A 20,920-nucleotide genomic window follows, 5' to 3' on the forward strand; every position below is an offset into this window, starting at 1 on the left:
CCCTTTACCCTTTAATATACCACCTGTACATCATTTCCCCTAGGTTTTCTTTTAAGGTGGAGCACGCTGTAAACCTCATACCTTCCTTCCATAGTCTTACCCAGTTGTTGTACTCAATATTGTAACCAAAGTCGACTGCCCATTTTATCGTGACTTCTTTCATCCTTGGTGTTCCATTCGAGCAAATAGTCATACATTTTAGACAAAAGTTTTGTTCTACCCTCTAAGATTTCTGTTTGGTATTTTGACTTTTTTTCGCTGGGGATTCCGACAGGGTTTCTTTTTCTTTTCTTTTCCCAAATGCTTTTTATTGAGATTTAAGAACACCAACACCAACCAACAAAAACATCAAGTCTTATTACATATATCCTACTTTATGCTCCATAGAGCTGTTGACTTCCGTCCTTCCCTTCCGCAAGTCTTCTTGTTTCAATCTATAATTCACAGTTTCATTGGTTAAAAATTACACCGTGACATAGGATTTAATTCAATCCTGCTAACATTTTCATATTTCTACAGTTCTCACTTATATAAACCATAAATTTACTCCATTCTTTTTGGTAATTCGTCTCCTCCTGATTGCGAATTCTGTGTGTCAATTTTGCCATTTCAGCGTATTCAACCAACTTTATCTGCCATTCCCTTACAGTCGGAATCTGCTGTGACTTCCACTTTTGGGCTATCAAATTCTAGCTGCTGTTGTTGCATACAGATATAATCTTTGGTCTGTCTTCTTAATATCTTCTCCCACCAAGCCTAGCAAAAATTCTTCCGGCTTTTTTGGAACCGACAAGGTTTCTTAATGGGGACAAGGCAGTCAATTCACATGCAATGTTCGCTTTCTTTCTTTTTTTCTCAGCCCTTGGCGTTTTTTTTAATAAAATAAAATAAAATATCTTTTTTATTTATGACGTGCGGTTTGAAATTTTGAAAGACGAGCGGAGCCCAACTGGAAAGGGGCCAGCAAAAATGAGTGGTAATGAGCCCGTTTCCATGGAGACGGCTTCATTAGCATGCTGGCGTACGGCGATGGTTTGCTCATCTCATCTCGGGGAAGCGAGGTTTCAAAAGGGTTTGGCAAGAGAGGAGAAGGAATAGCCCCCCACCCCGTTCCGCAGGTCAAAAGAAATATATGTATGTTTTTCCTTGTCTCAGAAACAAGGAGGGCATTGTGACTGTTGCTGACTTGGCAGCGCTGAGTTCCAATCTCGCTCTCTCTTCGCCACCTTCAGAGGAATTCCCCCCCTGAAAATTCAAAATATGCCGAAAGGCGATGGGAGTTTGAGCAGTCGGAAGCAAGGCATTTCAGAACCAGAGATCTGCATGTGGGGAACAGAGAAGATAAGCTGGGAACAGGACAGTTGCACTTATTTCAGGGCACACCGAGAGGAAAAATCATAAAAACTCGGATGAACGACCTCATTTGAACATTGCGATTGCAGCATACATTTAAAGAGCTATGATATGACTTTGCACAGTCATGGCTCCCCAAAAAAGAATCCTGTGAGTTGTAGTTTCTTGCGAGTGCTGGGAGCTGTTATTCCCACTCCCGGAACCACAGTTCAAAATGGGTTTTGATAATCAATTCCTCTTCATTGGGAAATCTGGGAATCGAACCACCTAGGGGCGCAGCAATGAAATCGCAAACACAATTTGCAAAGCTAAGCAGGGTCCAGGATGGTTCCAAATTGGATGGGAAACCATATGTTGAGATTCCTGCATTGAAGGGGTCAGACTACATGGCCCTCAAGGTCCCTTCCAATTCTACGATTCTATGAATTGCAGCTCCCTGGGAGGAAAGAGGTCTCTTAACAAAACTTAAAGGTAAAGGGACCCCTGACCATTAGGTCCAGTCGTGGACGACTCTGGGGTTGCGGCGCTCATCTCGCTTTACTGGCCGAAGGAGCCGCCGTACAGCTTCCGGACCATGTGGCCAGCATGACTAAGCTGCTTCTGGCGAACCAGAGCAGCACACGGAAACGCCGTTTACCTTCCCGCCAGAGCGGTACCTATTTATCTACTTGCACTTTGATGTGCTTTCAAACTGCTAGGTTGGCAGGAGCTGGGACCGAGCAACGGGAGCTCACCCCGTCGCGGGGATTCGAACTGCCGACCTTCTGATCGACAAGTCCTAGGCTATGTGGTTTAACCCACAGCACCACCTGCGTCCTTAACAAAACTTAGAATCATAGAATCATAGAGTTGGAATAGACCACAAGGGCCATCGAGTCCAACCCCCTGCCAAGCAGGAAACACCATCAGAGCACTCCTGACATATGGTTGTCAAGCCTCTGCTTAAAGACCTCCAAAGAAGGAGACTCCACCACACTCCTTGACAGCATCTTAGCATCTTTAAAAAAACCTACAACTCGCATGGTCATTTGGGGTGAAGCCACGACTCCAAAGTGATACCACAGAGCTTCAAATGTATGGTGTTCTCTCACAATGTCCAGATGTTGATCCGGTTTCTGGGTACTGGGTTCAAATCCTGCAGAGCAGCTGCTGGTGGACAGTGCAGACAATACTGGGCTAGATGGATTCCGATTGCAGCTTGCTACACACTGGTCTGTGCTTTCAGACCAGTTCCGCCGTTCGAGAGCTGATACTGCCTGTCTTCTCCGGCAGAACGTAGGCCACTTCACACACTGCAAAATGCCAAGTGTGGCTTCCCGAGGTCTATCCTAGCATGGCCATAGCACAGTGATGGCCAAACATGGTCCTCCAGCTGTTTGGCCATCACTGCCCTAGCATATGATGCTCAACGGACAGATTATACCAGCTTTTGCCAACCTGGTGCCTTCCAAATGTTTTGTACTACAATTCCCATCAGCCCTTGCCAGCAGGCTGGATGACAGATTATTTCCTATGAGGAAAATGCCCTCATTGTAGGAATTCTGCAACATGCAAAAGAACCATTTGAATCCATAACAACAACAACAACAACAACAACAACAACAACAACAATTTATATATACCCCGCCCATCTGGCTGGGTTTCCCCGGCACTCTGGGCGGCTCCCAACAGAATATTAAAAACACAATAAAACATCAAACATTAAAAACTTCCTTAAACAGGGCTGCCTTCAGATGTCTTCTAAAAGTCAGAAAGTTGTTTATTTCCTTGACATCTGGTGGGAGGGCGTTCCACAGGGCGGGGGCCACTACCAAGAAGGCCCTCTGCCTGGTTCCCTGTAACCGCACTTCTTGCAGGGAGGGAACCGCCAGAAGGCCCTCAGAGCTGGACCTCAGTGTCCGGGCAGAACAATGGGGGTGGAGACGCTCCTTCAGGTATACTGGGTCGACGCCGTTTAGGGCTTTCATGGTCAGCAGCAACACTTTGAATTGTGCTCGGAAACGTACTGGGAGCCAATGCAGATCTCTCAGGACCGTTGATTGATTGATTGATTGATTGATTGCATCCTATAATTTAGTACAGTGGTACCTCAGGTTAAGTACTTAATTCGTTCTGGAGATCTGTTCTTAACCTGAAGCACCACTTTAACTAATGGGGCCTCCTGCTGCCACACCGCCGGAGCACAATTTCTGTTCTCACCCTGAAGCAAAGTTCTTAACCCAAGGGACTATTTCTGGGTTAGCGGAGTCTGTAACCTGAAGCATATGTAACCCGAGGTACCACTGTATAGCTTTTTTTGCAAAGAGGCTTTGGGCTTATGCTCCAGAGAGCTCTAGCTCGGCTTTAGCCTTCTTGGTTTTTCACTGCCCTTTTTCAAGGGAGGAGGGAAAATATTCATTCTGCAAAGGCTTGAGTGAGCTATGAAAAGTACTGGGAGGTTTTTAAAACTCCATAATGGAAGGTCTCTGGATTGTTTAGCTGGCAAAGAAAGAAAGAAAGAAAGAAGAGAAAGAAAAATGGGAAACAGAACTTTGTAACGGATGGGAAGTATCGCTTAGTTAAACAAGATCTGGACAGCCGGCTAATTGATGGCAAGCGAGACGCCCCACGCTGGAACGTTGACAGATGACATTTATGTTATTTTCAGGCACTCGCAGATTTTCTCCCTCAAATGTTGGCAAGTAGCAAAGATTTAACAGGCACAACAGCTCACAACAGCCTGGAGGCGTTTGGTCACGTGAGCCTCAAAGTGGCATTGCAACTCCTGCTCATGAATATGTAAAGAAGACTGATAGGGATTTGCACAAAAGAGGGTGGAGGAAGTTCAGAAAAGGACCAAACACATTGATTCGTATGCTTGGTCTTGTTGTTCTGGATATGGGAGAAAGGGGAGTCATGTCGTGCTAGAACGGACCTCCTTTGCTTGTCCCCGTGCTAGTCTAGGTTTGTTGGTTAATTTTCCTAGTAGGTACATTTCGGCACCAGTGGTCTATACACACACAAACAAACCATACTGCAAACCAAGTAAACGCAACAAACCAAGATCTGGACGCTTCAATATCTTGCTATGCCAACAAAAATAAATAACTATACAAATAAAGGTCCATCCCGCATAACGCTGACCCCAAAATCCCGGCGCAAACACTATGCAATAGAACAAAAGATCATTATCCCCCCCCTTCACACCTATCTCTCTCCTCTCTTTCCCTGCAATATCTTGGATAATAGTATCTCATACTGAAAGTGGAGAGGCTATATGTTCTTTTCCCGTGCTTATTTGCTTGTACAGCGGTACGTCTGGTTGCAGACGGGATCCATTCCAGAGGTCCGTTCGTAACATGAAAAGCCCGCAACCTGAAGCACCGTATCTGCGCATGTGCACGGCTGATTTGGCGCTTGTGCACATGCGCAAAGCACGATTTAGAGCTTGTGCGCATGCACGAGTGGCAAAACCCGGAAGCAACCCTTTCCGGTACTTCCGGGTCACCGTGGGATGCAACCTGAAAAAACGGAACATGAAGCAAACGTAACATGAGGTATGGCTGTATTGTAACACACCAAATCTTCAATAAAAAAGAAAAGGGAAAGGAACAAGGGGATGGAGCGACCCCCTATCATAGAAGCTTAGAGTTGAAAGGGACCCCCCAAAGGTCATCTAGTTCAACCCCCTGCAATGCAGGAATCTTGGCTAAAACATCCAGGACAGATGCTTAGAAATCTCCAAGGAAGGAAAGTCCACCACCTCTCCTGGGAGTCTGTTCCACTGCTGAGCAGCTCTTTCTGTCAGAAAGCTTTTCCAAGTGGTTTTTTTTTGGAATCTCCTTTCTTGTGACTTGAAGCCATGGGTTCGAGTCCTCCCCTCCAGAGCAGGAGAAAACAAGCATACTCCCTCCTCCATGGGACAGCCCTTAAGATGTTTGAAGATGGCTATCATATCTCCTCTCAGTCTCCTCTTTTTCAGACTAAACATACCCAGCTCCTTCAAGAGCTCCTCATAAGGCTTCGTTTCCAGACCTCTGATCATCCCGGTCGCCCTCCTCTGCACACCTTCCTGCTTGTCAACATCCATCTTAAATTGTGGTGCCCAGAATTGGACACATATTCCAGGTGTGGTCTGACTAAGGCAGAATAGAGTAGTACTATTACTTCCCCCCAGTAGTGATGTATGGAAGTGAGAGCTGGACCATAAAGAAGGCTGGTCGCTGAAGAACTGATGCTTTTGAATTCTGGTGCTGGAGGAGACTCTTGAGAGTCCCGTGGACTGCAAGAAGATCAAACCTCTCCATTCTGAAGGAAATCAGCCCTGAGTGCTCACTGGAAGGACAGATCCTGAAGCTGAGGCTCCAAGACTTTGGCCACCTCATGAGAAGAGAAGACTCCCTGAAAAGACCCTGATGTTGGGAAAGATGGAGGGCACAAGGAGAAGGGGACGACAGAGGGTGAGATGGTTGGATAGTGTTCACGAAGCTACCAGCATGAGTTTGACCAAACTGCGGGAGGTGTGGAAGACAGGAGTGCCTGGCGTGCTCTGGTCCAGGGGGTCACGAAGAGTCGGACATGACTAAACGACTAAACAACAACAATTACTTCCCTTGATCTGGACACTAGACTTCTGTTGATGCAGCTTAGAATAATAGCATTAGCTTTTTTTGCTACTGCATCACACTGTGGCCTCATGTTACCCTTTTGGTCCACCAAGACCCCTAGATCCTTTTGACGTGTACTCCTAGTAAGCCAGGTGTCCCCCGTCTTATATTTGTGCACCTGGTTCTTCCTGCCTAAGTGCAGAACCTTACGTTTGTCCCTACTGAAATCCATTTTGTTAGCTTGCACCCAGTTCTCCATTTCCTGAAAGCCACAGAGACAATATGCTATACTAGAGTCTTCATACGTCAGGGCTGGGCATTGCTATAAAGAAAGCCTCCATAATCAACTAAAACCAAATTTTAAAATTATTTTCTGGTATGGAAAATCTGTAATTTCCTCTGTCTTCTGCAAACCCAGCTCCCAAATCAGATACTGGGATTTTTGGCCCTTCCAGACTGGGTGGGTATACAGTGGTGCCCCGCAAGACGAATGCCTCGCAAGACGAAAAACTCGCTAGACAAAAGGGTTTTCCGTTTTTTGAGTCGTTCCGCAAGACGAATTTCCCTATGGGCTTGCTTCGCAAGACGAAACATCTTGTGAGTTCTTGCGAGTTTGTTTCCTTTTTCTTAAAGCCGCTAAGCCGTTAATAGCCGCTAAGCCGCTAAGCCGTTAATAGCCGCTAAGCCGCTAAGCCGCTAATAGCCGCTAAGCCGCTAATAGCCGTGCTTCGCAAGACGAAAAAGCCACAAGACGAAGAGACTCGCGGAACGGATTAATTTCGTCTTGCGAGGCACCACTGTATTCCACAACATGTCATTGATGCAATACCAGTGCATTTAGTGATGGATTTATCAGTCTGCTTACATGTCCTGCAATGCTCCCCCAATGTAAAGGCTTTATTGCCCTTGAGGTGAAGGGCACCCTTGTGCCCTGTGCAATGAAAGGAGAACAAAAATTAAACTGGAATATAATCATAAAAACTTGCAGGGTTTTAGCAGGAGCCTACGTGACGTGCATAGACCGGAAACGAAGAATTATGTCCACTGCAAAATTTTTGCAGGCACAAACAAGTATTGAACACAGGCTGGCGTACCACAGAAGTGATTCTATCATGAGCAAAATTCATCATTAATGCACCAGAGAAAGGGCAAACTTGTTTAAGGCTTCGAAGCAAAAGTTAGCATGGTGACAAAATCAGACGTACCAAGCAAACGAATGCAAAGGTTCCATTGATGCTGTAGCAAAGCCTGCTCTTAACTTTACAATCTCCTGCGAAGGTATTCCAAAAGGATGCCTGTTTCTGCTTGTTATTACACACCAGAGAGGCAGTTAGAGAAACAGTAACTCCTTCACTAAGCTACAGAGGATCTGGTTGGCAGGACAAGGTAGGCATTGTCCAGAGAGCAAGCTGTGTGCCCGCTGAGCTGCTGCTGCGATTTAGCAGGTATGGGAAAGGAGACATTTATTTTATTTTTAAAAAGGGAATGAGGAACTAAAAAGAGTTTGAAGCACAGGGCCTAATTCAACCCTGTTTAGCTGCCATCCTACACACCCTGACTTGGGAGTAAGCCTCATGGGACTCAGAGCTGGATAGCTCAGTCAGTAGAGCATAAGACACTTAATCTCAGGGCTGTGGGTTCGTTGCATGTTGGGCCAGATGGGCGGGGTACAAATAATAAATTATTATTATATTATTATATCCTTTCACACCAAGAGTCTGGAGCAGATGCAGATGAACACTGGAGCACCTTTAAGAAGAGGACCAAGCTGGATGTGATGAAGAAGAGCCGAGATTAGGATCTGGCGCCACCCCTCTCGCTGCCAGCCGGCCGGTGGCTGCAAACACTGCTCCCTTTGCCCACGTGGTTTGATTTCAAACCATGCCAGCGAAGGAAGCACTTCCCCGAGGGCTTGCTGTCGGCCCTGATCAGCTGTTTGGTGACATAATTGTTTTGGCAGCAGATATTTGGGTGAGTCTCAGCAGTCGCGAGGCAGGATACACATTCAGTTCCTCTGCTGGTGTTGCTCAGTTGGTTAGAGGAAATGAAGAAGGACCTGTTGTTTAAGGAAATGATTTCTCCTCTGCTGGCGGCAAGGCTGGAGGTGGCTCAATGGCGGAACCAGACAGAACCTTTATCTATGGTACCGAAGAATGTTCTCTGGAGGAAAATATTACCTGCATGGTGACATGATGATGATGATATTTTATTTATATCCCGCCCTCCCCAGCCGAAGCCGGACTCAGAGCGGCTAACAACAATAAAATAACACAACATTCTAAAATCATTTCATTATAAAATCAATTCAAATCAAATTAATGGCAACCATTGGGCTAGAGTTCTGTGAGGATTGCTAAAGGAGGGGGTCAGGCTGTGCCCTGGCCAAAAGTCTAGTGGAACAGCTCTGTCTTGCAGGCCCTGCGGAAAGATGTCAAGTCCCACAGGGCCCTAGTCTCTTGGGACAGAGCGTTCCACCAGATTGGAGCCACGGCCGAAAAAGCCCTGGTTGTGGTTGAGGCCAGCATAACCTCCTTGTGGCCTGGGACCTCCAAGATGTTTTTGTTTAAAGACCGTAAGGTCCTCCGTGGGACATTCCAGGAGAGGAGGTCCTGTAGGTCCGATTGTCCTAGGCCGTATAGGGCTTTAAAGGTTAAAACCAGCACCTTAAACCTGATCCTGTACTCCACCGGGAGCCAGTGCAGCTGGTACAGCACTGGGTGGATGTGATCCTGCAGCGAGGACCCCATAAGGAGTCTCGCCACAGCATTCTGCACCCACTGGAGTTTCTGGGTCAGTCTCAAGGGCAGCCCCACGTAGAGCGAGTTGCAATAATCCAGTCTGGAGGTGACCGTCGCGTGGATCACAGTGGCTAGGTCAGGGCAAGAATCAAAGAGCTGCAGTTTTGAAAGGCATCCAAGGTGGCTGCCTTCCGAAGGAGTCTGTTTCACTGTCAAACAGCTCTTGCTTTCAGAAAATTCTTCCTGAATCTGCTTTCTTGTCCCTTGAATCCATAGGTTGGGGTCCCACCCTCCAGAGCAGGAGGAAACAAGCTTGTTCCATCTTCCACGTGAAGATGGCTACCATGAGAGATTTTACTTTCTTGGGCTCCATGATCACTGCAGATGGTGACAGCAGCCACGAAATTAAAAGACGCCTGCTTCTTGGGAGAAAGGCGATGACAAACCTAGACAGCATCTTAAAAAGCAAAGACATCACCTTGCCAACAAAGGTCCGTATAGTTAAAGCCATGGTTTTCCAAGTAGTGATGTATGGAAGTGAGAGCTGGACCATAAAGAAGGCTGATCACCAAAGAATGGATGCTTTTGAATTATGGTGCTGGAGGAGACTCTTGAGAGTCCCATGGACTGCAAGAAGATCAAACCTATCCATTCTGAAGGAAATCAGCCCTGAGTGCTCACTGGAAGGACAGATCATGAAGCTGAGGCTCCAAGACTTTGGCCACCTCATGAGAAGAGAAGACTCCCTGGAAAAGACCCTGATGTTGGGAAAGATGGAGGGCACAAGGAGAAGGGGATGACAGAGGACGAGATGGTGGGACAGTGTTCTCGAAGCTACCAGCATGAGTTTGACCAAACTGCGGGAGGCAGTGGAAGACAGGAGTGCCTGGCGTGCTCTGGTCCAGGGGGTCACGAAGAGTCGGACACGACTAAACGACTAAACAACAACTCCATCTTCTCCATCTTCTCCTGAGGCACCTCAACACATTGGGCTGTGCTCTGGTTTGCAGAGGACCTGTCCTGCTAAGAGATGCCCAATCAGCAGGAAATAAAATATTTTTTACTGAGAGAAGAATTCCCACCTTTGCACAGATTGCATCCAATCAGAGGAAGAGAAGTCAGCTGCCGAGAATTGGCTCCCGAGGTCACTCTGGAGAAGGGGCATGGGAAGAAGAGCAAGGAGAAGTTCTGTATGCATTTAGGAACACTGAAAAAGCAAGGTGCTTTGGTTTCGAGAGATTGGTGGGCAAGTTCTGTTGCACGCAATGGAGCGCCAAGGAAAACACAAGTCCCTCTGAAAGATATTGGCACACACCAAACCATTTCCCGGTGCACAGAAAACAGTAATCTAGCTGAAAAGGTGACATGTGGCCATCTGCCTTGATCCTTGAAATTCATCCCTAATAATTCTTATCGCATAATTGTAAGATCATTGTATAATCTTAGAAGGTGGAACAGCTGTGTGGCTGTGACTGTCATGAATTTGTCAATGCTTTGCCCTGTGCTATGGTGAGACGCATTGCATTTCTATCGACAACACAGCCATGGTTCCTAACAGTGCATGCTCACATATAAGTTAAGGTAAAGGTGTCGGGCCAGCCGTTACAAATGGCGCTTAATTCAGCATAAAATAAAGACGCAGAGAGCTAGCTTATTTCCTTGGACTGATGGAGCAGCTCTTTCAGACATCTTCTCCTCTCCAGTCCGTTTTTATTACCCTTTGTTCTCTCCAGCCGCATGGCTGCTTGCCAGTGTCTCATGTTACCTCATCTGGCCAGCTTAAACCCACCCACACCATATAGGGTCAACACTGCCCAGAGGAAACACAACTCCTTTTAAGGTCAATACAATCCCAATACACTGTAAGACACAGACATGCTGGTCACTGGGTCAGCAAGACACCAGGTGGCACTACAAACCTCGGCCAGGGCTTTCTGGCTCCCACCCTGGCTCCCACATGCCCTCTTTCTTTATATTTTAAGCATAATCATATATATCAGTACCAATGGCTTTGTCGAGCGCGAGAAGCGACTCTTTTGACACCTGAAGCGGGCCGTGGACTGGAGAACCATGCAGTACATACAGAAATTAAAGAATGAATACATTGTATATAGCAACACAAAATAATGCAAATAACTACTATAATAATCACTATAATCAATAAATGTCGAAGCCAACTTCCATCAGGAAGCTAAGAATGTAAGAATTCTGATTCCATGCTGCATGGTAGGCTTCCTTTCTAGTTTATTAGCCATGCACTGGTATCGCTTCTATAGCACTGAGATTGGTCACTGTATGTTCCTGTAAGACAACAAGAGCTATTAAACATGAATTTCAATGTATATTTACAGTTTGGATATATGCCCCATGATTCTTTCCCTCTTTAATTTGAAAATAACTGGGGGCAGGCATACATACCCAACATGTAGAAGCATGCAATAAACTAGTAAACTTAATCATAACTTGTACAAAAATATTATTCCTCCATATCTTATGATAATTTTCACCCGTAAAAGTCTTATTCAACAACACTGTTCTTATAGTTCGAGAGTGGCTGAGCCGTGAATACTGCCAGCCAGTGTAGGATTCAGGCAACTGCTGCTTGCCAGCCAATAAGGTGAAATATGGTGGTTTCAACTGGACCGTGTCGTCTGCTTCTCTTCCTTGTATAATGGTGCAGCAAAGGATGGCAAGGCAAATGGTTAGGAAGCACTTCTGCAGTTGAAACCCATAAAGGCTTGTCCTCGATGTCCACTGCCGCGTACCCTCGTCCCCACGTGATCAGCGGGACAGGTCCATGCCATGCGGAATCAGGCAAGCGTCTGTACACCACCAAGGGGCGAGGGAGTGCCTCCTCCTTCCTAAAATGCAATTCCGCGGGAGTATGGGTCCTAGTATTTGGATATAAGGATGGTTAAACACAAAAAGAACTTGGTGAACAGCTGAAGGAATGAGTGCTGTTGGATGTTTCGGCCGCCAAGCTGTTTTAGCAATAGTGTTTTGAACATCAGGTGCGCTCTTTCCACTATCACTTGCCCTATGGAGTTAAAGTGTATACCATGAGTTAATTTCACATTCCACAACATACAAAATTCCGAAAATGTTTTAGAAATATATGCTGGGCCAAAGGAATAGAAAACTGCTTAGCCAATGCTTTTGCAGGGAGATGAAGGTTGTTATAACATAGTATAGGATCAGAAAAGAGAGAAGGCAGAAATGTTCTTCAGAGCTGAATCTGCTCTTGAATTTCCCTCTGCTAAATACCCTGGGTGTGATGTGTGGGAGCGAAGATGTGCAACATAATAAGGAACTCTCTGTGCTGAAGTAAGGCCTACAGGGCAAGAAACAAGGAAAACAAGTCAGAATCCAAGGAAGGAGTTATATAAGATATTGGTAAAATAGCAAAAAGCGATATACATACTGAGTATCCACAATAAGATTGAAAGAATGAGTAGGAAAGGATTGAAAGGCAAGAATCACAGCCGCTAGCTCTGCTCGCTGGGCAGAAGACTGTGAAGAGGTAAATAAACTTTCCCATTTTCCTCCCTCCTCCCACATCACCATCCCCATACTTCTTGTTCCATCTGTGAAGAGGATTAATGCAGAGGGGAGAAGTGTGAGAGACAAGGGGTTTGTCAAAACATAAGTGACTTGTGTCAGAAATGTCAAACGGTCATCCTTTGGAGGATTAAAAATGATGACCTATAAAATCAGCCAAAACAATTTGCATGGCAGCATTTGTGATCAATAAATGCTGCTGTTCAGTCTGTGAAAATGGCATATAAATTGATGCAACATCAAAACTGCTCAAAGTTATAGCACGTGAACGTCCTTTGATAACAATTGTCTGATGTGGATTCATTTGCTGAATAAATGTTCTTCAAAGGGGTATGAGGTAAATGTAACCATTCTATAATGCAGATAGTCTTCTTCTTGTCCGTCTGAGCATATAAATTTCCTGTTGGCAACAATGGTGTAGCAAATATTGCCAGATGCAGCTTGTGTTCAGCACCTCTAGGTGGCGCATGCGGAAAGGTTTCAATGCTTCATCCACAAAATTTTGGCAAAGTGTAGGGGAGTTCCGCATGCTGTTGTGGCTGAACAATCCACTGATATCGCTGGGTGGATTGCCATTTGTTATATACTGGCAATGTAAAAGCAAACTGTTCCTGTCTGCTGGATCCAGTGGGATAGAAATTGTTCAATGTGGCCAAGGTCAATTGTTCAGAAATAAGCTGTTCAGAAACGAGATGGTGCCATTGCTGCGGTTTTTTCTTTTGGTGGAGGCCACTGTTCTACCCACACTGAGGTATCAGTGATCTTGGTTTGCCATGCTGGAAATGTTGTATTCATGGCTACAGGCTGGTTTTTATCTTGCGCTGCTGCCAGCAATTGAGCCTTGTGGGTGGCTGTACCAACAGACTGACAAATGCGTAGCATCGTAGTGGCAGGAAGGTGTATTATCGGGCGCGACGCAACCTTACAATCCTCAGTGGCATTTTCAAAGGCCAATTGTTTGATAATTATTTGTTTGGCTTCAGGATTTTCAATTTGGCTACTCACTGCTGTAATCAGCCTGTCCATAAAGGAAGGATATGATTCTCTAGGTTCTGGGATTTTTCTCATTGCTTGTTTAGCAGCAAGAGCTGTATCCCTCAATAAGATCTGCAGCAGTGTGGCTTGTACTGAAGCCTGAGCAATGGGGCCATGCTCCATCATAGCATCCATCACATCTGCGAGGGTAGGATTAGGATTTTTTCCTCTGATTTGTTGCAGTAAAGCAGGAGCATAAACACCACAGGCAATTTCCCATTCGTGAGCAAACAATACACCAGCTGATGGGGGTAAAACTGTACGTGCCAAAAGCTTGAATTCATCTGGAGCCAAAAGCTGGGCTTGAATTCCTGCTGGAACACCAGGGAATGCCTTAGTATCCTGAGTTAAGGAACAGGCAAATACTGCACGTTGCAAAGGGGTAGCTGCTTTTGCTGCTGCTGAAAGAGCAGGATCATTTCCAGCCAGACCACGGTATTTTTGCAGATTTGGGTCTTCTGGTGAGGAACTGCAGTCTGGAGGTTTGGGATCTGGGGCTGCAGGCAAAGCAAGGGCTGGAACACATGGCAGGATAGCAGACTGAATTAAAGAAGCTTGAGCTTGTGTTGGCAATGCAGCTATGGAGATATTTTTTGGTGATAAAGAACCCATAGCATATCGAACCTTGCACCATGCATTTAAATTCCGTACACCAATGCTGGGAAGCCCATGAAAATGTGTTCCAATTTTGTCCCAATGTTTTAATTCCAAAGTTCCTTCTGCAGGAAACCAGGGGCAATGTTCATCGATTGCCAGAATGAGCTGTATCAAATCTCCCTCAGGAACTTCCAATTTGTTGCAGGAGAGGAGAAATTTTAAGTCTTTTAAAAATTTCTGTTGGGGAGTAGTCAAAGAGCTGCCCATTTTTCTAAAATCAATATTTAAGGGATCGACTAACCTTGGATCCGTAGATGAATAGCGCTTGCAGCCTTTTCCAGGCGAGGTAAGTCGATGAATATCCACTGCTTGGATCAAAAATCTTCTCACAGTCTTGCCCAGACTGTTTGCTTCAATCTTGCTTCTTTAGCTCTCTTTTAAAAACCTCAGTCGTATCTTTTATTCAGCCTCACACGGGGCACCACTTGTCGGGCCAGCCGTTACAAATGGCGCTTAATTCAGCATAAAATAAAGACGCAGAGAGCTAGCTTATTTCCTTGGACTGATGGAGCAGCTCTTTCAGACATCTTCTCCTCTCCAGTCCGTTTTTATTACCCTTTGTTCTCTCCAGCCGCATGGCTGCTTGCCAGTGTCTCATGTTACCTCATCTGGCCAGCTTAAACCCACCCACACCATATAGGGTCAACACTGCCCAGAGGAAACACAACTCCTTTTAAGGTCAATACAATCCCAATACACTGTAAGACACAGACATGCTGGTCACTGGGTCAGCAAGACACCAGGTGGCACTACAAACCTCGGCCAGGGCTTTCTGGCTCCCACCCTGGCTCCCACATAAAGGTAAAGGGACCCCTGACCTTTAGGTCCAGTCGTGACTGACTCTGGGGCTGCAACGCTCATCTCGCTTTATTGGCCGAGGGAGCTGGCGTACAGCTTCCGGGTCATGTGGCCAGGATGACTAAGCCTCTTCTGGCGAACCATAGCGGCACACGGAAACGCTGTTTACCTTCCTGCCGGAGCGGTACCTATTTATCTACTTGCACTTTGACGTGCTTTCGACCTGCTAGGTTGGCAGGAGCAGGGACTGAGCGACGGGAGCTCACCCCATCACGGGGATTCGAACCGCCGACCTTCTTATCGGCAAGTCCTAGGCTCTGTGGTTTAACCCACAGCACCACCCACATCTCACATATAAGTTAGCATTTGCAAATGTTGTGCAAATAGAAGTCCCACTTTTGGCCACCCTTAAGACATGCAAATTCGTGCCGTAAAAAAAAGCAAGAGCTGTAGATTTGTTGCTCAATAAAGCATTTGCCTGGAAAGGCAGATGTTTTGATTACCGCCATGATGACTCACTGCAGCAGGCGGTGTCTGGCAAGGAAACTGTTTGGAGAAAAGCCCCCCTGGCAATAATATGTTGTTCGCAGGGCGACAGAGTCAAGGGAGAGACCGTACAAAGGACAGTCTCGTTCCCGAAATGAGAGGTGCCTCAGATGAACGGGAAAGGGTCGGTGCTTGGTGGCAGAACAGCTGCTTTGCTTGTAGAAGGCCCCAGGCTTCATTCTGGGCATCTCCAGATAGAACTCCTCGAAAGATGCCATCAACAGTGCCTCCAAAAAATTTTACACATCACTTGGGAAGACAGGCAAAGCCAGTGTGGTGTAGTGGTTAAGAGTGGTAGATTCGTAATCTGGGGAACCAGGTTCGCATCTCCGCTCTTCCACATGCAGCTGTTGGGTGACCTTGAGCCAGTCACACTTCTCTGAAGTCTCTCAGCCCCACTCACCTCACAGAGTGGTTGTTGTGGGGGAGGAAGGGAAAGGAGATGGTTAGCCGCTTTGAGACTCCTTTAGGTAGTGATAAAGCGGGATATCAAATCCAAACTCTAGTATACTGGAAGAAGCAAAGATCACCAGTGTTGAAGCAATGATTCTTCAACATCCATTTCGTTGGACTGGTCATGTTGTGCAGATGCCTGATGATCGTCTTCCAAAGCAACTACTCTATTCCAGACTTAAAAATGGAAAGCGTAATGCTGGTGGTCAACAAAAGAGATTCAAAGACTCTCTCAAGGCAAATCTTAAAAAATGTAGTACAAACACCAAAAAATTGGGAAACACTGGGCTGTGAACACTCCAGTTGGAGAACAGCCTTTACCAAAGGTGTCATGGGCTTTGAAGACACTCGAACTCAGGACGCAAGGGAGAAATGCGCCAGGAGGAAGGCATGCTTGGCAAGTCCACACCATGATCAGCTCCTGCCCGGAAATCCATGTCCCCACTGTGAAAGGACAAGTGGATCCAGAATTGGCCTCCACAGTCACTTACAGACTCATTGTTAAAACCGTGTTTATGGAAGACAATCTTACTCAGCTACGAGTGATCGCCAAAGAAGAAGAAAGAAGAAGACAGCGGTACCTCGGGTTACAGACGCTTCAAGTTACAGGCGCTTCAGGTTACAGATGCTTCAGGTTACAGACTCCGCTGACCCAGAAATAGTACCTCGGGTTAAGAACTTTGCTTCAGGATGAGAACAGAAATCGCGCAGCGACAGCAGGAGGGCCCATTAGCTAAAGTGGTACCTCAGGTTAAGAACAGTACCACTGTAATAACAGATTGGAATTGATCCCATGTAACATGACTAGACAGGACTCTAGCACTCTCCCACCTGGGCCCTGCTCTCATGGTGGAGTCTACCTCCTTCCGAATTTGAGGGACTTTATCTGCAAAAAACTTTGCAAAAGCATTGCAGGAGATCTTGGGGTCCCTTCCAGGCCCCGGTGACGAAGGTGGTTCCAATAGATTGCGAACCACCTGAAAGAGTCTCCTGCTGATGTTTTCTACAGATGCAATAAGAGGCGGCGAAGAAGGTCCTCTTCGCCGTCGCCACTTGGTAGGCTCGACGTTGAGCTCTAGCCCGTGTCCGGTCTGATTCAGAATGGGTTCTCCGCCACCGGTGCTCTAGCCGTCTCAGCGATTGTTTCATCACCCTCAGCTCCGGGGAAAACCATGGGGCTGTCCGGGCTCCATGCAATCGGAGAGGACACTTCGGAGTCAGACAGTCAACAGCCCTGGTTAACTCCGCATTCCAGCGGGCCACCAGGGAATCAGCTGAAAGGCCATCAACATGGGATAAAACATCCCCTACTCTCTGGAAGCCAATTGGATCCATTTAGTGGCGGGGGCGGACCATCTGAATCGGTCCCACCTCCTTGCAGAGGGGAAGGGTCGCGGAGAAGTCCAGTTGCACCAGGAAGTGATCTGACCATGGCACTTCTTTTGTTTCGCTTTTATTATGATTACTTATACAGCTAACCTCTGGACTTTTTCAAAGCACAATCTCCAGCTCAGCAGCTGGCAACCCTTAGCCACCCTCTCTCCCAGGCTGGAGAGGGTTTATGGGGGGGGGGGAGAGAACAAGGTGTAACCTAAAAGATCGTATCACCCCATGTATACCCCACTGCGCTCTGCCAGAGAGGGCCTCTTGCGGATGGCTTCTCACCCCAAGGCCCATTTCATTGCTGAAGAAGACCTGGGCTTTTAGTGTGCCAGCAGCTGCCCTTGGAAACTCCCTCCATTTAAGTGTTGGAGATGAATTTTAGACTCTGGAGCAGTGGTTCTCAACCTGTGGGTCCCCAGATGTTGCTGGACTACAACTCCCATCATCCCTGTGCTCTGGCCTTGCTAGCTAGGGGTGATGGGAGTTGTAGTTCAACAACAACAAACAAACAAGATGAATTTTAACAGGGAGAAATGTAAAGTATTGCACTTGGGCAAAAAAAATGAGAGGCACAAATACAAGATGGGTGACACCTGGCTTGAGAGCACTACATGTGAAAAGGATCTAGGAGTCTTGGTTGACCACAAACTTGACATGAGCCAACAGTGTGACGCGGCAGCTAAAAAAGCCAATGCAATTCTGGGCTGCATCAACAGGAGTATAGCATCTAGATCAAGGGAAGTAATAGTGCCACTGTATTCTGCTCTGGTCAGACCTCACCTGGAGTACTGTGTCCAGTTCTGGGCACCACAGTTCAAGAAGGACACTGACAAACTGGAACGTGTCCAGAGGAGGGCAACCAAAATGGTCAAAGGCCTGGAAACGATGCCTTATGAGGAACGGCTAAGGGAGCTGGGCATGTTTAGCCTGGAGAAGAGGAGGTTAAGGGGTGATATGATAGCCATGTTCAAATATATAAAAGGATGTCACATAGAGGAGGGAGAAAGGTTGTTTTCTGCTGCTTCAGAGAAGCGGACACGGAGCAATGGATCCAAACTACAAGAAAGAAGATTCCACCTAAACATTAGGAAGAACTTCCTGACAGTAAGAGCTGTTCGACAGTGGAATTTGCTGCCAAGGAGTGTGGTGGAGTCTCCTTCTTTGGAGGTCTTTAAGCAGAGGCTTGACAACCATATGTCAGGAGTGCTCTGATGGTGTTTCCTGCTTGGCAGGGGGTTGGACTCGATGGCCCTTGTGGTCTCTTCCAACTCTATGATTCTATGATTCTATGATTCTAACATCTGGGGACCCACAGGTTGAGAAAGGCAGCTCTGGAGGGTGGGAGATGGTGGCCCATCCAGTTGGCATGTGTAAGATTTTCATGTCAGACACAGTATAGTCTCTCACCCTGACCTAGCTACTGTGATCCAGGCGACGGTCACCTCCACTTGATTATTGTAACTCACTCTACGTGGGGCTGCCCTTGAGACTGACCCAGAATGCCACGGTGAGACTCCTTACGGGGTCCTTGCCACAGGATCGCATTCACCTGGTGCTATACCAGCTGCACTGGCTCCCGGTGGAGCACAGGGTCAGGTTCAAGGTGCTGGTTTTAACCTTTAAAACCCTATATGGCCTAGGACCCTCGTACTGGTATGTCCCACTGAGGACCTTACGGTCTTCAAATAAAAACATCTTGCAGATCCCGGGCCACAGGGAGGTTAGGCTGGCCTCAACCGGAGCCAGGGCCTTTTCGGCTGTGGCCCCGACGTGGTGGAACGCTCTGTCCCAAGAGACTAGGGCCCTGCGGGACTTGACATCTTTCTGCAGGGCCTGCAATACAGAGCTGTTCCACCAGACGTTTGGCCAAGGCACAGTCTGACTCCCTCCTTTGGTAATTCTCATGGAACTCTGGCCCAATGGTTGCCATTAATTTGGTTTTGAATTGATTTTAAAATGAATTGATTTTAGAATGCTGTGTTACTTTTATTGTTGTTAGCCGCTCTGAGCCCGGCTTCGGCTGGGGAGGGCAGGATATAAATAAAATTTTTTTATTATTATTATTTTAGTTGCTGGTGATCAAAACACTGGCACAGCCAGCACACTTGCCAATATCTGCCTTGGTGGCTCGGGTGGTAGAGCATGAGACTTTTAATCTCGGGATCACGCGTTCGAGTCCTACCTTGGGCAAAATATTCCTGCCTTGCAGGGGGTTGGACTAGATGACCCTGGGGTCCCTTCCAACTCTACAATTCTGAGTCTGTTATTCTGCCAGAGGTGTGCTGCAGCAATTTGTTCATTGATGGCCCTGTCTCTCCATTTCCACCGCTGCCAAGAAAAGCAAGGGCGTTGAGTTCTTTTGCTCTGGTCGCTCGTGGGGCTGCGACCCTTCGCTGCTCTGTCAGGCTGGGAAGGCAGATCTCAGATCTGTCTTATACGTTCTCGAGCAACTGACCTCTTTGGGTAGCTGGTCATTTCTCTCTCCAGGTTGCTATGGAAACGAAGCCTGGCTTTTAAATCCAGCTCCCCGGCGGTCTTTGCCTACACCAAGGCCGAAAGAAACAACCCCCTGGCTCGTTCCATGTCTGAGTCTGATTATAATCCACTTTTCAAATTCCAAAGCAGCTAGGAGAATGGCCAAGCAAAACACACACAAAAAACCAGTATGTGGCAAATCCGCATGAATTAAATTGGGTGCACGATGGCTCATCCTAATCTAAACACGTGATATGCAGGTGAAATACCCTTATAGGCTTCAGTCCTGACATACCAGCTAAAACCCAGTAGAATTCACTATTCTTGCATACTTTCTATTACATAATTCTACTCCAGTTTTTCAGATTATTTGAAATGGTTTTCAGAAGCTGAGCTCCACATTCTGGGACTATTTTTAAAGGGGTATATGGCTGGCCTGTGGGAATGAGCGATGTGAGCTTTTAAAACAGCATATCCTTATACAGTGGTACCTCAGGTTAAGAACTTAATTCGTTCCTGAGGTCTGTTCTTAACCTGAAACTGTTCTTAACCTGAGGTTCCACTTTAGCTAATGGGGCCTCCTGCTGCTGCTGCTGCACAATTTCTGTTCTCATCCTGAAGCAAAGTTCTTAACCCGAGATAATATTTCTGGGTTAGCAGAGTCTGTAACCTGAAGCGTCTGTAACCCGAGGTACCACTGTAATATTATAATTTATTATTATATTATAATAATATAATTTATTTATACCCCGCCCATCTGGCTGGGTCGCCCCAGACACTCTGGGTGACTCCCCAAAAAATATTAAAAACACAATAAAACATCAAATACATTAAAAACTTCCCCAAACAGGGCCACCTTCAGTTGTCTGAAGTAAAATAGTTGTTTATTGCTTTGACACCTGGTGGGAGGGCGTTCCACAGGGAAGGAGCCACCACCGAGAAGGCCCTCTGTCTGGTTCCCTGTAACCACACTTCTCACAGGGGCGGAACCGCCAGAAGGCCCTCGGCGCTGGACCTCAGTGTCCAGGCTGAATGATGGGGGTGAGGTGCTTCTTCAGGATTCCTGCCTTGCAGGGGGTTGGACTAGATGACCCTTGGTGTCCCTACCAACTCTAGGATTCTCCGCAACTGAGAATGACCCAAGGACCCAATGGACTACACCGAAATGGCTAAAAGGACTGGGGGGGGGGGGAATCAGAAACCAGGATGATAAAAACTTCAGTAAGGACTGGGGGGAAATCGTAATCTACTTGAAAGAACACTGTAAGCAATTAAAAATATTAATGGGACTGCAATAACACTTGCAATGTGCAAAAGAACTATGTTTAGGAAAGTTTT

The 20,920-nt window shown here is 46.7% G+C and overlaps 1 protein-coding gene across 1 annotated transcript in view; it reads right to left on the reverse strand.

Annotated features, from left to right (window-relative positions):
* GNG2 (G protein subunit gamma 2) overlaps window positions 1–20,920 on the reverse strand; it is a 70,973-nt gene that overhangs the window by 18,533 nt on the left and 31,520 nt on the right. The gene's annotated exons all lie outside the window — the stretch shown is intronic.

The sequence above is a fragment of the Podarcis raffonei genome, chromosome 1 (genome assembly GCF_027172205.1).
Source record: "Podarcis raffonei isolate rPodRaf1 chromosome 1, rPodRaf1.pri, whole genome shotgun sequence".
Classification (NCBI taxonomy): domain Eukaryota; kingdom Metazoa; phylum Chordata; class Lepidosauria; order Squamata; family Lacertidae; genus Podarcis; species Podarcis raffonei.